At 34.2% G+C, this 17,955-nt stretch overlaps 1 non-coding gene across 1 annotated transcript; it reads left to right on the top strand.

Annotated features, from left to right (window-relative positions):
- The first annotated feature begins 7,619 nt into the window (after positions 1-7,619).
- On the top strand, positions 7,620-7,724 carry LOC132608440 (small nucleolar RNA R71). Its single transcript, XR_009570362.1, has one exon. It is a non-coding gene; the product is annotated as a small nucleolar RNA R71 (small nucleolar RNA).
- The last annotated feature ends 10,231 nt before the right edge of the window (positions 7,725-17,955 follow it).

Here is a 17,955-nt window from a genome sequence, read left to right as displayed (position 1 = left end):
CGGCCTACGGGGTTGGGTCGTGACAGTCCCTCCGTGAGAATTAGGACGGAAAGAAATAAGATAAAGATTTAAACCTAAGAACTAACTTGAAATAATTCCTCCGTGAGAATTAGGATTAAAAGAAGCAAGTTCAAAGATTTGGACTAATAGATGACTAAAAATTATTATTACATATATATTTTATGTGATTATTATAGTATATTAATTTCCCTCCTTATTAGAAGTACAAATTAATATAACTATAATCATAACACAAAATATACTAAGTAACGATAATGATTAGTAGAACATATCATTCCAACACAAAGTGTGACACTTAAATAATATCAAGACGAGGAATAACTAAAATAAGATAATATAACATTACACCAAGTTTCTTCAACTACCCCAACAAAAAGCGATTACTCCATTATGGAGTTAGAAAAGAGAAAATATGAATTTAAGAAACTAGAAATATTGAAAGACTTGGAGAAATATTATTACTACAAGGGAAAGAAAAGAGAATAGAACAAGATTAGCACTTTGTCTTCTAAATTATTGGATAATTTGTAAGCAAAGTGATGTTTCTATTTAAAGAAAAATGTAGTGTCTCCACTCTACGAATGCATTCCTTGAAGTAGTGCTCACATCCGTGACCTACTTGACGGGTGAGAGTATAACAATGGTCGTCGCACCCGTAAATTTTGCAACTTCTTTCTTGATGCCCATGGTTGACAGGTGTGAGTATGAAAGCAGCGGTGACACCCGTGGATTTCAACACTTGACGGGTGTGGAATTATACAACTTCTTTCTTGATGCCCATAGTTGACGGGTGTGAGTATGAAAGTGGCGGTGACACCCGTGGATTTCAACACTTGACAGGTGTAAGATTATGCAACTTCTCCCAATGTTATCTTTTGTAATTCCCACATGTAAAACTCCACGGTTATGACTTGTGAATTCGTGGTTGCACCTATTGAATTCTTTGCTTAATTCTTTGACAATTTGTTTCTTCTCCATTCTTCTGCGGTACTCTTCTTCCTGTAGAATTTGTCAGAAAATATGCGAGAATAGGATATATATATTCATGTTATATTTAAAAACTTATTTTTATATACAAAATATCATGAATAATTTATATCCATCAAACTCCCCCATACTTGAATTTTTGCTCGTCCTCGAGGAAAAAGATAATTTTCAAACATTTAAAAATCAATGATCTTTATAGGATAGAAAAATTATTCAAAAATAAATTTCTTTCATAATGCTCAATATAATCTAAACTTTTTAAGTTCACCAAATATTTTTCGTGATTTCTGAATTCTGCTTTGATCAGAAAGAATTTGCACTCTTTTTTCCCCTGAATCTTTTAGAATTGATACATTTATGATCACTTATTCATTGAGTATCACAGTCTTGTCCATAAGCTTGCTCCTTATGTTTATCTCCACTAATATAGATTCGACACTGTTTTCTGAAATCATCTTAGGACTTTAATTGGCTTATAATGTTAGGCTTCAGGCTGGTAAGGTAAGAATATTTTAATAGTGACTTTTCTTCTCCCAGCATGGAATAGATATATAAAGCTTTTTTTTTTTTTTTTTTTTAATTTCTCCATTTGATAAACTTTTCTTGATTTTCATTTCTCCTCTTTTGCAATGTCTCAAAGACTTGTATATTCACAATTTGCTTTTTCTCAACCCCCATTTTTTTCTTTCACTTTCTTCCCTTTTTTGGTTTTTGCTCATTTATTTATAGCTAGAAGAACTAGGGGATCTCTGTGTGTGTATGCGTATATATGTATATACACACATATATGTAGAATATTATGGTGTCCAGAAAAAAATAATTATGGCTCAAAGAAGGGTTCTAAAAGGGAAAATGTGTTTGCTTGGGTAAAAATGAAAAGGTTAAAATAGGCTATGAAAGAAGGCCTAATATCATTTTTCAAAATAAGTGTCATCTATTATTTCTCCTTGAAAAACATTAAGAGCAAGTTCTAGCTAATATAATGATTCTTCCTGTTTGGTGATCATAACTTTTCTCAATTCCAATGATTTCTTGAGTTGAAGACGATTGCTCTTTCTTTCACAAAGTCAAAATCATAGACATGAAAATCATTTGGTGAAGGTAAAAAGAAAATAATCTTGAACATAATGTAAAGAACTTTTTTTAAAAAAACTAAAACACCTACAACAAGATCAAGTTTAAAGAAATACATATATAATATTTATAAATAAAGTAAAAATATTTTTGGCTTTCAAATTTACAACTGCAGAAGAAAGCTTGAAAGAAACTGCAGTCCCACACCTTATGTATGCCATAACATAGTTTTATATAAAGAAAAAACTTTTTTTTTTAGTTCTTGGTCCCATCAAAAAGTTACCCATTACTAGTTCCTAATCATTGTTAGAGAGGAATACAACATTACCCACTTTGAGGTATTAAAGTATTTCCCAGATTCCATCTTCTTTTTCACCTACTCCAAAATATATAGACATTTATATATATATAGCCTAAACAGAAGTAGCATATGCATATATACACAAAAAAAATGTGGATTAGATCCAAAAAGTCTCCCCACACTTGAGCTTTTCATTCTTCTAGATGAAAATCAGCTTAAACGAGTCCTCCAACTACACCTCCATTTTTTTAAAATATAAAATAAAAATTATGTTCTAACTAATATGTATATATATACACACACACATGCACATAAAAACATACTTTAAAAAAATATACATCTATATTATAGGCTTAAAATAACTGTAAACTTACATGTCTATATTAGACTGACTAATTCAAGACATTATTAGTTATTTGATCTTGGTTTATTATAAACCAAAAATTTACCTGAGCCAGTAATTAACTTGTACAGTTAATTGGTTAACCAACCAGTTACTTAGGCATACCGATCACCATGGAATTACTCCTTTGTAGGTGACTCTGTTTTTGTAGAGGTCTTCATGAGATGCTCCGGTTGTACACTAACCTGGATATTAACTAGATTAATTGGTTACGCAATTTATTGATGCAAATTTATATTGGACTTATGAGGTTCCATTGCTTCACCCTCAATGGCTACGGGTTGGAAATACGAGTTCTGAGTTTAATGTCGCCAGCTCGACTTATTGACTTCTTGATTCATCATCTGATCAGAGTTACCGATGGTTGTTCCTCAAATTGTCCTCCAAAATGTAATTTCAGCCTGTGACCATTTACGTTAAACTTGTTTCCGCCACTGATCTGTTGAATTTCAATAGCTCCATATGAAGTGACATTTGTAACATTGTAGGGACCTGTCCACCGGGATTTTAGTTTTCCTGAAAATAGCCTAAGCCTGCTATTATAAAGAAGTACCAAGTCTCAAATTTTAAAACTCTTTGGTCGAATCAAATTGTCATGCCATTTTTTTGGTTTATTATTTAAAAATTCTCGTATTTTCATAGGCTCCCAACCTTATTTCTTCTAATTCATTAATTTGGAGAAATCTATTTTTTCCAGCAGAGGTTAATTTATAATTTAGTGCTCTTAATGCCCAAAAAGCTTTGTGTTCTAATTCAACAGGTAAATGACAAGCTTTTCCAAAGACTAATCTATACAGAGATGTTCCGATTGGTGTTTTAAAAGCCGTTTGATATGCTCATAGAGCATCATCTAATTTTAAATCCCAGTCTTTTCTTGAGATTCCAACCGCCTTTTCAAGTATTCTTCTTAATTCACGGTTGGATACCTCAACTTTCCCTTGAGTTTGAGCATGATATGGTGTTCCTATTTTATGAGTCACACCATATTTTGACAGCAATGAAGAAAATTGCTTATTGATGAAATGAGTCCCTTGATCATTAATGATGACTCGTGGTGTCCCGAATCTGATAAAAATATTTTTTTCTAAAAAAATCACACACGGTACGAGCATCATTTTTTTTTTTTGTAGGAATTGCTTCAACCCACCTTGATACATAATCTACAGCCACAAGGATATATGTATAAGAGTGAGAAGAAGGAAAAGGACCCATAAAATCTATTCCTCAAACATCAAATATTTCACATACCTGTATTGATTGTAATGGCATTTCATCTCTCTTAGTGACATTACATGTTCTCTGACATTTATTACATTGTGCAACATATGCCCGAGCAGATTAAAAAATTTTGTAGGCCAGAAGAATCCAGCTTCCAAAACTTTAAAGGAAGTTCGGTTGACTGCATAATGTCCACCAATTGCTCCCCTATGACAGTGGTAAAGTATGTTCTTCATATCCTCCTAGGGTACACAACGTCTAATGATATTATCTACAGGTAATATTTAGCATCAGACATAAGCTTTTTTCTTTGCTGATAAGTGAGATCTTGAGGTATCTACTTTCCAACCAAGTAATTCGCGATATCTGCAAACCAGGATGGTTGAGTTGCAACAGAAAAAGTATGCTCATCGGGAAATTCTTCTTTTATCTCAGTAAACTCAAGAGGAGGGTTCTCTAATCTAGACAAATGGTCAGCTACTTGATTTTCAGTTCCTTTCTTGTCTTTTATTTCAAGGTCAAATTCTTGCAGAAGTAAAATCCATCTTAACAATCTAGGTCAAGCATCTTTCTTTGCTAAGAGGTATTTTAAAGCTGCATGGTCAGTAAAAACAATAACCTTGGTCCCTATTAAATAGGAATGAATCTTGTCAAATGCAAATACTACTGCTAGTAATTCTTTTTCTGTAGTTGCATAATTCAACTGAGCCTCATTCAATGTTCTACTGGCATAGTAAATGGGACGAAAAATCTTATCTTTTCTCTGGCCTAAAACAGCTCATACGGTTGTATCACTAGCATCACACATGACCTCAAAAGGTTGGCTCCAATCAAGGGACGCAACTATAGGGGTTGTTGACAATATTTTCTTAAGGGTTTCAAATGCCTTCAAACAATCACCTAAAAATTCAGACTTAACATCTTTCATCAAAAGGTTAGTCAGCGGTTTTGAAATCTTTGAAAAGTCTTTTATGAACCATCTGTAAAAACCTGCATGTCCTAAAAAACTTCTAATGCTTTTAACTGTTGTGGGAGGGGGTAATCTTGCTATAACATCAATTTTAGCCTTATCAACTTCTATCCCTTTAGCAGTGATTTTATGTCCTAGAACAATTCCTTTTGTAACCATAAAATGACATTTCTCCCAATTAAGAATCAAGTTTGTCTCTTCACATCTCTTAAGAACTAAGGTCAAATGGTAAAGACAATCTTCAAATGATTTTCCAAAAAGAGTGAAATCATCCATAAAAATCTTTAGAATTTTTTCGGTCATGTCTGAGAAAATTGGTGACATACAACGTTGAAATGTTGTAGGTGCATTACATAAACCAAATGGCATTCTCCTATAGGCATATGTTCCATGGGGACATGTGAAAGTTATCTTACTCTCCATCCAGTAATTGTTCTAGTAGGTATGAGTTCATTATTTTTATTTTGTATGACCGTCATATCTCCTTTTTTTGGTACTACTTGAATAGGACTTACCCAAGGGCTATCTAAAATGGGGTAGATGATACCTGCCGCAAGAAGTTTAATTATTTCATTTTTCACCACTTCTTGCATTGTAGGATTCAATCTCCTTTGGGGATGGAATATTGGTTTGTAACTACCTTCCATGAGGATTATGTGTGTACAAATAGCTGGACTAATCCCTTTGATATCTGCCACTGTCCACCCTAAGGCTCCTTTGTGTGCTCGTAATACTTCAATTAAACTGTCTTCCTGTTCAGCAGATAGAGAAGATGAAATAATTACTGGAAATAATTTATGCTCAAGATAAACATATTTCAAATGAGAAGGAAGAATTTTGAGTTCAATTTTTTGTTGAACTTCTTCCACTTGTATCTCCTCATCCTTATAATGTTTTTCCAATATTTGAGCTTCGCTCCTAATGGTGGGATCATCATCTTGTGAGGTGCCAGATTTGGACAAGCATCTTTCCATAGAATCTAGAATCAATTTATCATCTTTGAATTCATATGCAAGATCACTAATCATGTCAATTGAAAAACTTGGGGATGATGTCTCATCTCCTGAAAATCTTAGCATTTTTTGCATATCAAAAATGACTCTTTCTTCATCTACTCTTAAAATTAATTGTCCTTGATGGACATCTATGATTGCTCTTCCTGTAGCAAGAAATGGTCTACCTAAAATTATCCGTTCATCAAGACATTCCTGCATTTCAAGTACTATAAAATCCACAGGCAAAACGAACTTATCAACTCTTACAAGAATAATTTCAATTATTCCCTTAGGTTTTTTAGTACTTTGATCTGCAAACTGAAGAGAAACACTTGTGTTTTTTATTTCAACAAGATCCAATTTTCTAAAAATAGAAAATGACATTAGATTTTTGAAGCCCTAGAGTCACAAAGTGCTTTTTCAAAATATACTCCTCCCAAAGTGCATGGAATTGTAAAACTACCTGGATCCCTGAGCTTTTGTGGTAGTTTGTTTTGAAGTATAGCACTACATTTTTTAAAAAGTACTACCACAGAAGCCTCTTCCAGTTTTCTTTTGCTTGACAAAATTTCTTTTAGAAACTTGGCATATGAAGGCATTTGTAATAAAGCATCAATAAAAGAAATATTAATGTGAATTTGTTTTAAAATATCCAAAAACTTGGAAAATTGATTATTAAGCTTTTCTCTCTTCATTTTTTGGGGAAAAGGAATTTTCACATGGAGAATATTTTCCTCTTCCATTTTCTTTTCTTTTTCTTCTGATTGTTCAGAGGGTGTTTCAGCATTCTTACCTTTGTCTACCTGTTGTGATGATTGATTCTTTTCTTAGATATCCTTGTAAGGTTCATCAAGGTTCTTACCTGACCGTAAAGCGATGGCTTTAAGGTGCTTCTTTGGATTTTTCTGTGTATTGCTTGGTAAGGGACCTTGAATCTTTTCGGACACAAGAGTTGCCAACTGGCTTAACTGAATTTCCAAATTTTTTAGAGCTGAATTTTGACTCTCCATTTTTTCATTAGTGGATTTGATGTACTTGTACAAAAGGTCATCAACATTTGTATGTGCTTGTTGCGGCCTCTGCTGATATGGAGTTATTTGTTGATATGGTCTGAAATTTGATGGCCTGCGATTTTGATTCTGGTATCCAGGTGGACCCTGTACCTGTTGCTTTTGAAAGCTTTGGGAGTTTTCAGCACCATTTGGTTTGCTCCATTAAAAGCCTAGATGTTTTTGTGCCAATGGACTACCAAAAAAGTATGGCTTGTATCCGACGGTATTAACCTACTCAACATTTTGGTTGTTTGCTTGACATTCATGGTTTAGATGGTTTCCTCCACATATGTCACAGGCCTCAACTTAGCTTGACTGTTGTTTATTCTCCTGAAAAGATTCAAACTTTTGTGCCAAAGAAGCAATTTGTTGAGTTAGTGTATTTAAAGCATCTGCTTGAATTACAGTAGCAGCTTTCTTATTGATTACACGATCAGATGGCCATTGAATGGCATTTTCAGATATTTCATTCATCATTTGCAAAGCTTCTTCTGTGTTTTTTCCCATAATGGAACCTCCTGCAGCTGCATCTATTACATTTCGAGAAAAAGGTTTTAGCCCATGATAAAAAAAAATATACAATTGCATATGTTCAGTAATGTCATGATGTGGACATTCTTAGCATTGCTTTTAATCTCTCCCAAGCCTGATAAATTGACTCAGTGTCAGTCTGCAAGAAATTAGTAATATTTTGTCTTAACTTTGTGGTTTTAGCAGGGGGAAAATATTTATTTAAATTTTTTTGAGTCATCTGATCCCATGTGGTGATAGACCCTTGAGGAAAACTTCGCAACCAAGTCTTGGCATCTTCTTTTAAAGAAAAAGGAAATAGCCTTAGCTTGATTGCTTCAGGGAACACTCCATTATATTTAGCAGTTTCAACTAATTCTAAGAAATCAATCAGATGACTATGTGGATCTTCACTAAAATCACCGGTGAATGTACATGATTGTTGAATTGTTTGAAATCCAGTCCTGATTTTGAAGTTGTTAGCTGCAACTGGAGGATTCCTCACACTAGATTCACAGTTGAAGTGATCTGGTCTAGCATAATCCCTTAGAATTCTGTTTGCTAGTCTTGGAACCACTTCGTCAAACTAATCTTCTGGAACAAGTGGTGGTGGAATTCCAGGTGGTTGATTTTTAACTCCTGGTTGATGCTCCATTTCTTCACGAGTTACGCTTTGAGAAGCGGATGTTTGTTTCTTCCTACGCAAACGAATAGATCTTTTAATTTCTGGATCGTAATATGCCAACTCTTTTGAAGAAGAGCGGGTCATAATAATAATAATAACAACAACAACAACAACAACAACAACAACAACAACAACTACTACTACTACTACTACTACTACTATCTTTTAACACCAATAATAAAAAATCACTTTTATATAGACAAGAGTGATGAGAATAACAGATGGTAGTACTAATAATGAAATATTATAGCACTTCTATATAAAGGAAGTATATATAATAATAATAGAAAAAGTTATAATGATGGTAAGAATAGAGGTGATGTAACGATGAAACTGTAGGAAGACTAATGTTTTTTTTAAGAAAATTTATATGATTACAAATAAAAACACTAGTATTAATAAATAAAATAATTATAATAGTACTTAGTTGGTAATGATAATATTAATGAATATATAGATAATGATAAACATAAACGTAAGTTCTCAAATTAGTAACAAAACACTTAGTCTGAAGTAGATGTATGCCAATCCCCGGCAACAGCGCCAAAAATTTGACAAGGCCAAAGTGCATAGGAAATTTCGTTCGTACTCTGTCAAATTCTAATATAGTTTAAGATATCGTCCCACAGAGATTGGAAAATCTATGCTACAGACTTGTAGTATTTTAGCTGCTATTTGAGAGAATCAGATTGATGAAAGGAGAGTAGTGACTTAAATTTGTAAATTACTTTAACAAAAGAAACAACTTTCAAAAGATTATCTTAAAAGAAAGAGTTGGGAGTCGTTGAATCCACTTAGTGCATATATGACAATAAAACCCATTTTTAGTAAATTCCACAAAATAGTAGAAATAGTTCCTATACTTGATTTGTGTTATGAGGAATAAAGACCTCTTGCGATTAGTTCTTAAATCAATAAACTTATTTGAAACAATCCCTCCGCGAGAATTAGAATTGAAAGAAATAAGATAGAGATCTCTCAAATCAATAAACTTATTTGAGAATGTCCCTCCGTGAGAATTAGGACGGAAAGAAATAAGATAAAGATTTAAACCTAAGAACTAACTTGAAATAATTCCTCCGTGAGAATTAGGATTAAAAGAAGCCAGTTCAAAGATTTGAACTAATAGATGACTAAAAATTATTATTACATATATATTTTATGTGATTATTATAGTATATTAATTTCCCTCCTTGTTAGAAGTACACATTAATATAACTATAATCATAACACAAAATATACTAAGTAACGATAATGATTAGTAGAACATATCATTCCAACACAAAGTGTGACACTTAAATAATATCAAGATGAGGAATAACTAAAATAAGATAATATAACATTACACCAAGTTTCTTCAACTATCCCAACAAAAAGCGATTACTCCATTATGGAGTTAGAAAAGAGAATATGAATTTAAGAAACTAGAAATATTGAAAGACTTGGAGAAATATTTTTACTACAAGGGAAAGAAAAGAGAATAGAACAAGATTAACACTTTGTCTTCTAAATTATTGGATGATTTGTAAGCAAAGTGATGCTTCTATTTATAGAAAAATGTAGTATCTCCACTCTACGAATGCATTCCTTGAAGTAGTGCTCACATCCGTGACCTACTTGACGGGTGAGAGTATAACAATGGTAGTCGCACCCGTAAATTTTGCAACTTCTTTCTTGATGCCCATAGTTGATAGGTGTGAGTATGAAAGCAGCGGTGACACCCGTGGATTTCAACACTTGACGGGTGTGGGATTATACAACTTCTTTCTTGATGCCCATAGTTGACGGGTGTGAGTATGAAAGTGGCGGTGACACCCGTGGATTTCAACACTTGACAGGTGTGAGATTATGCAACTTCTCCCAATGTTATCTTTTGTAATTCCCACATGTAAAACTCCACGGTTATGACTTGTGAATTCGTGGTTGCACCTATTGAATTCTTTGCTTACTTCTTTGACAATTTGTTTCTTCTCTATTCTTCTGCAGTACTCTTCTTCCTATAGAATTTGTCAGAAAATATGCGAGTATAGGATATATTTATTCATGTTATATTTAAAAACTTATTTTTATATACAAAATATCATGAATAATTTATATCCATCAGAAATCAACCCATTTTGGAGCGATAAAATGCTCATACATATCGTCCTTAACGAATCTTGAATCAATGGTTTTCCAATCAATAATGGCTATCTCCATAGGATTACCAAAAAAGGGTTATAGAAAAGAAAAAACACACACACAATTTTTCTGTATGATTTAAGAATACTCTGTTATTTACTTTTTATGCACAACACGCGTTAACATTAGTGGCGGTAATGGTGGTAATGATGGCGGAGTGAACGAAAATTTTAGTGATAGAAGAGGGGAGTAGTAAAATGGGTTAAGGGTGATGAGGTGGCATCCACCTCATCAAATGTAAGTACCACGTAGAATTAGATGTCCATTTTGTACATAATTTTTGAGTAAACCAAATATATCAGTCCCTCTCTGCTTTTTTGTGCTATACTTGCTTTATAATTTATTGTATGTCACATAACAACACGAGATTCTGCCGTAATATTTTAAAAAGTTATAACTTACGAATTTTATTCTTTCTGCATTATGGGATGTCTTACTAAACTTTAATTTGTAGTCCTGAACATTTTAGGAAAAAGTTACTTGTTACGAGTTTTAGATATTGAAATCTATACGGATGTTATGGGTTTTGGAAATACCATCAAAGATAAAAATCATACATCAAACCCAGACCATGCAAGAGCATTTATATGTCGACGTCACCTTTGATGAAGGTTTAAAAATGAAATATTCATTTATTTTGTGGAATAACTTAAAAAAGTTATAACACTACAAGACGGTCCTTCTCCAAAAACACATAATAAATAATGATTGGATTTATAAGATTACAAAATTTTAAAACTGCCAATCAATATAATCTTGTTATGTATCCCAATTAAATTATATGGAGAAAATATTACTGACCATGATATGTTGGAAAAAACATTCTCCACTTTTCATGTTTCGAGTATGCTCCTATAATAGCAATATCGAGAGATGGGATTCAAAAAATATGCTAAACTAATTTCATATTTTGTGTGGTCTAAGTAGGCTTTTGGCCATGCGTTTTCAAACCATGGTTTGAAACCATCACCCCAAATCAGGGTTTGGACATGCGTTTTCACTCATAGTTTCAAACCCAAATCATCCAAAAAGGCATGATTTGGGGTTTGAAACCATGGTTTCAACTTTTCAAAATATAAAATTTAACCCATAAGTTTATATTTTGTAAAAAAAGACCCATAAGTTGGTAGATATTTTTAACAATTACCCCTATCAATCATTTACCAATCTCATTAACTTCTACCAACATTTATTTATGTCTACCAACTTTTAATTTATGTCGGAGAATTATATTAAAGAGTAGTTACATTACTACTCATGTTAAATTTTCGTTTTTATTGAACTAAAGTTTGATTAATTGATGTTGTATTTTTTAGAAAGGCCTTCTAGTAGTGTACTAATTTTGTTATGAACTATGACTTGCTCATTTGGTAAAATTGTATAAGAATTGAGAATGTTTTGATAGTTTTCACAATTTGTGGGGTTTTTATGTCTATAAGAGAAAATACAACTCAAAATATCCCAATTGCATGTCCAAACATGGTTTGAAACCATGTTTTCAAACCATGTCCAAACAGGATCTAAATAAGACCATGCCGGAGCATTTATATGCTCACGTCACCACCCTTGATAAAGATTTTTAAAATGGAATATCACCAAGAAAAAATCATTTATTCTATGAAATAACATACATGGCAATTCGAACATTAGAAGATGGTTCTCCTCCACAAACACATACTGATTGAATTTATTTAAGATTAAAAAAATTTAAATCAATTAATCAATATAATGCTGCTATGTATCCCAATTAAAATTAGATAGAGAAAGTATCACCGATCATGATATATTGGAGAAATCATTCTCCACTTTTTATATTTCGAGTATGCTCCTACAATAGCAATATCGAGGGATGGGGTTAAAAAACATATATTCTAAACTAATGGCATATTTGTTATGGCATCGAGTATGCTCCTACAATAGCAATATCGAGAGATGGGGTTAAAAAACATATATTCTAAACTCATTTCATATCTGTTATGGCTAAATATATGTTTAGTCTCTGTCAAATATTTATCGAACTCAACAAAAAATTATATTTAATCATAAATACCAAGAACTTTGTCTTAGATCTTACTGTCCGAGATTCCTTGTAAGAACATTTTGTAAAGTTTTAATAATATAAATTTATCTTTCAAACAAAATAAAATATGCCAATTTTAGTTGTGCGTTTCATGAACGAGGTTTACATCTGATGTTAGGCGTATTTATACGGTTAATCGCCGTATTTTGCCCATATTTTATCTTATTTAGAGGATAAATTAAGCTAAATACACCTAACTAATCATTAATCTTGCATACGAACTAATACACGTGTGTTTGTTGCAATTAGGTACTTTGAGAAGAGAAAGGTGATGTTTCGGCCAATGGAATCAGCCAACAACGTGAAAATTAAAATTAGAAGAATTGAAGCAAGCAACAGAAAGGAATTCATATGGAGAATTGTCCACGTACAGCACATGGAGCTTGATATTTTTGGACCAAAAAATGCAAAAGATGACCTTTAGAGTTTTGGTTGAAAATGAAAAGAATAAGTTAGGCAGACCACACTACAAGAATATAAAGAATTGCAATTGACGTGAATGGGAGCGAGGTACACTCCTGCCTTGCTGTGTGGCTCGCTCATAATATCCGGAATTAAAAATTCTCCTGGTTCATTTTGGACTCAGTTATTTCGTTTGAGCTTTTTCCTACACCTATAAATAATTCATAAGACATAGTTTTTAAGGAGTTTCGGACCTAAAGAGAGCTAGGAGCCGCCGTGGAGGCCGGAGATTATTGATTTCATCTTTTCTTCTCCTTACTACTAGTTTTTATATTTTCTTTGGATGATTTGTTGCTTTTCCTCCATGTCTATGTGGAGCTAAAATTTTCATTCGAGGGTTATGGTTCTTTCATGAACGTTGTTATTCGAATATTGATTTCAATTAATTAGTCCATCGTGTTGGTTTATTTATTTAATCCTGCGCTTAATTATTTGATTGTCTGATCAACTATCGAATACTATCTTTGAGTCGTAGATTGAACTCAAGAGAAGAATACTAAGACAACAATAGGGTTAAATAGAGCAGGATCTCAACCCTGGGCATCGGGGAGCAGGCGTGAAAGTAATACAAATAGGCGGCTAGAGGACTCGAGAGATTCGTAGTCGTAATATCAATCCTGTCAATTAGTAAACTAGATAAATTAACAAGCTTAATCAATTGAAGAATACGATGTGATTGTTACATAGCCCATATCCCTGGATCGATTTTGTTACACCTCGGAAAAAATTTCCGTGAGTCTACAATGAATAGATCAACGAAGGGTATGAGTGTGCGGTGTTTTACTAAGTAGGGAATGACGATTCATAAATTTTTGGAATTTAGAAAGTTGTAGAATTTCAATTCAGCCAGTGGTCGTAAAGCAGAATACGGCCCGTAAAGTGATTTACGGACCGTATACTGCCATCGTCCTCCAGCCTTTCAAAATTTCAACTTTCTGTCCAATGTTAAAATGGTTAAATACGACTTGGTATACGGCCCGTAAACTGGTTTACGGACCGTAAACCTCGATCGTAAACTGCCATGATCCTCAGCCAACCTTTCTGTTTTGATATGCTTAAATACGACCACACTATACGGTCCGTAAACTGGTATATGGCCCGTAAAGTGTGGTTTACGACCACTGTTCACCCCGACGACTGTTCATTAAAATCAGATTTTGAGTTGTTAAAAGGGACCATAAGCTCATATTATTTCATTTTCTCATCTACACCACTCAAGAAGTCTCTAGAACTCTCCAAACACTTCATCCATAGGAATTAAAGAGAATCAAGGAAATCAATGATCATCAACACCAAATCAAGGAAACAAAGCTTATGAAACTCAAGTAGAAGTTGTCTCCTTCAAGAAATACCAAAGGAGAGGAGATAGGGTTTTGGTGCTAAGGTAGAAACTCAACTCAAGGCTTGTTCCACCATCAACCAAGGTATGTTTCATGACCATTCCATTTTGTTTAAAGTATTGGGAAGCTGAGACACTTGAAACATAGAAGAACATAGAAAATGGGTCTTGAATGAGGGAATAGTGTCACAATTGGAAGATGGTTGAATGGAATCATGAAAGTTGATATGCTATGATTATGAATACGTTGTAAATGATGTTTAGGTCATGAAATAAGTATTATATACAAGGAAATGGGATAACGAGCTATAACCATAAATGAGAAGGAAATTGGAGAGAAATGGTGGATTTTGCTTAAGGCATATAAATGACGATTGTTGCTTGCAATATTATGAGTGTTGTTGTAAATGTTTGGGAGTTGAAATAAAACGGGGGAAAAGTAGTAGAAACAAAGGAAATGCCGCCTAATTTTCTCTATAGATAACGATGCGTTTTTAAAGTTGATTAACTAATGTTAATACGATTCTCTCGTGAAGGTAACGACGTGACCTCGAAGGAAGATGAGTGATCGATAGTGTTATATCCCGTGTTTTTGCGCATTTGGAAAATTTGGAATAATCTTGCCTTGTAGGAAATAAGGCTATATTTTTATTTTATTCAACATATGTGTGATATTCATGAAAATATTGATGCGGAAATACGGAGGAAGCCTAAGGGCAAATTTGGAATTTTGGAAATTAGTTTCGGGAATTACAAATAAAATCCATAAATTATTGGGATCAAATAATAAAAGAGAATTGAGGCTCAAATTGAGAGGCTTGGCCGGCCATGCTAGCCCAAGCCCATGAAATTTATTTAATTTCCATGTGATTAAATTAGCCTTACCCATTAGAAACTTCAAGACAAATTGAGAAGGGAGAGAACAAGAGAAAGAACACCAACAAAATAAGGGCCATTCGGCCAAGACCCATAAAAATTGCCCTTAAAAATCTTGCTTCAAAAAGTGTTTTCTTGTGAAATTTTCAGTAATTCAAGGGTCCTCTACAACGTAGTGTAGTTATTTCGGAAGATAGACCGCTCGTTCCGTCGAATTATCACTTTGGTCAAGTGAAGAAGTTGAAGAGAAAAGATTTCAAACGAAACGGGATTTGAGTTTGGGCGAGCATAAGGCGCAAGTAAGGTATGTAAAGCTATCCCTTTCCTTCTTTTGGCATGTCCTAGACATACTAGGTTGAGATTTGAGCCTCGGGGGCAATTCTGTTCATGGAAATCCGAGTCTGATTTTAGGTACTATTCATTCAATGTAATTGAATTATAATTCTTATGTTGTGTTGGAAAACTATTCGAACATCCATAATTTGCACAAATGTGATAGAATCGTTTTGAAACTTACATGGATGACTCCATAGAGTCTAATGTTCGTAATTTATGTCCGCCACCTCGACTTGACCCGAGGTGGGCCCACTAGCCCCGAGACTTCCTTCGTTTGTCTTACTTAATCTACTTTCGTATGATATAAAGAGGGGACTTTTGCCTATGAATTTAAGGCTCCGTTTGATTTGTTCTATAAGTTATTTGAAAGCTCCTAAATGTGAACGACACTAAATTTTCAGAAAATGGCTTATGAGGTATTTTTCGAAAGTTTTGTAAATTTAAAGGCTCATATCTTTGGTATACTAATTCTGACAGACTCGATACTTATTTTGAACTTTCTGATCTCAATATATATATATATATATATATATATATATATATATATATATATATATATATATATATATATATATGTATGTATTTATTTGTCGAGTCTTGGAATTTAATCGTGTATATGCATATGGTTTCCGCACTACTCTGCTCGTGCCTATTACTATGATATCGTTCGCCGGTTCCCGGGCCGGTTTATGATCGTGCGCACTATGATAAATTCGGCAGTATGATGTGTTACAGTTCCCGAGACCTCGCTATAGGGCCGGGTTCCGGTTATGGAGTTATGCTGTGATATGGCTTATGATATGTTTTGATGATATGATATGTTGTGTTCTGGGTGTACGGAGATTTGAAACCTTCTGGAGTATGCTGTGTTGTGGCACCAACGTTGGAGTGGTGACCACGTTCCTGAGCCTTATGCATGATTTCTGTTTGCATTATGTACATGTGTCTTCAGTACAGATTTTGATATTTTGATCCGGTATTCTCTCTCTGTACCCTTCACTTCAGTTATGGTTTGGATTTCTGTACTTTATGCTTTACATACTCAGTACATCTTTCGTACTGACCCCCTTTCTTCGGGGGCTGCGTTTCATGCCCGCAGGTACAGAGGTTCGTGATCTGCCAGTGTAGGCCACACATTCTGCTATTACAGAGTGCTCCTTTTGATCCGGAGCCCATATATTGGTACATATCTTTTGTGATGCATATGCTTCTGTATATTTGATTATTTGGGGTACGGCGGGGCCCTGTCCCGTCATATGATTCCGTTATGGTTTGTAGAGGCCTGTAGTCATACATGTGGGTAATGGGTCATGTGTGTGCTCGTTTGTCTATGATCTACGTCTTAATGCGGTCCCGTTTGCTATTATGGCCAAACGGCCTAATTGTTTGTACACGTGCATGTATCTGGCGATGTATATTCCGCCAATCTATCAGATTTGGATGCGGCCTAAATGGCCTGTATGTTTGTATATGTGTATATATTCGGCGATGTGTATTCCGCCGTCCCTTCTGACTTTGATGTGATATTGTTGCACGTGCGACCGCTTAAGATAATATTTGCTTCCAATCTGTTTAAAATGATTAATATGAAATCTGAGATAAATTAGAAAATGACGAGTTAGAATGTGAGTTTGTTTGGGGTGTCCAAATAGGGCACCAGTCGCGGCCCACGGAGCTGGGTCGTGACAAAAGTGGTATCAGAGCGGTTTGTCCTCGGAATGTCTACAGGCCGTGTCTCGTAGAGTCTTGTTTATCGGTGTGTTGTGCACCACATCTATAAACAGGAGGCTACAGGACATTGAGGGTGTTACCTTTCTTTGGATCTTAGATCTTGCGATAGAGCCAGCCGTAGGAAATGAATTCCTTTTTACTAACCCTTGATTTCAGCTGAAGAACGGTATCGACAGAAGATAGTGACTGATGATATTGGAAGCTACACAGTACACAGGTAAGCAATGGTATGAAAGATGTATATTGGGGAAGTCATTTGAAGTATGATTGAAATATAAAGTTGAAAATCGAAAAGGAAAGTAAATAGAAAAGTGTCGCCGGTGCCGTTCGAATTATGTATGTGAGGTAAGTCTCGATATATTCATACTTTTACTTGAAATTATTAGCCTTGTGTGGCTATGATACGATATGATACGTACGTATATATGTTGGCCCTGTGAGGCATTGTTGGTATTTCTGTGTGCAGGTGTTGGGATAGTAAGAAGTACAGAGGAACCTCTGCCCAAATTTTTCCAAAATTATAAAAAGGAAAATGAGATATAAGTTCTTAACATGTCTTGAAAGTCGATAGCGATAGAATAAATCTATTATGTTGGATTAAAGTTTAAGAGATACCCTCCATGTCATTCGTAAGAAGCACCGTCCTTATGTGGGAAATTTTTATTTCGAGAAAACATATATGAGCAGCAAATTTGCAATTTATTTAAACGGACCAAAATACGTTCCAACCACAC

Source organism: Lycium barbarum, chromosome 8, assembly GCF_019175385.1.
Source record: "Lycium barbarum isolate Lr01 chromosome 8, ASM1917538v2, whole genome shotgun sequence".
NCBI lineage: Eukaryota > Viridiplantae > Streptophyta > Magnoliopsida > Solanales > Solanaceae > Lycium > Lycium barbarum.
Note: the sequence above shows the minus strand (reverse complement) of the source record. Positions and strands in the feature narration are given on the sequence as shown.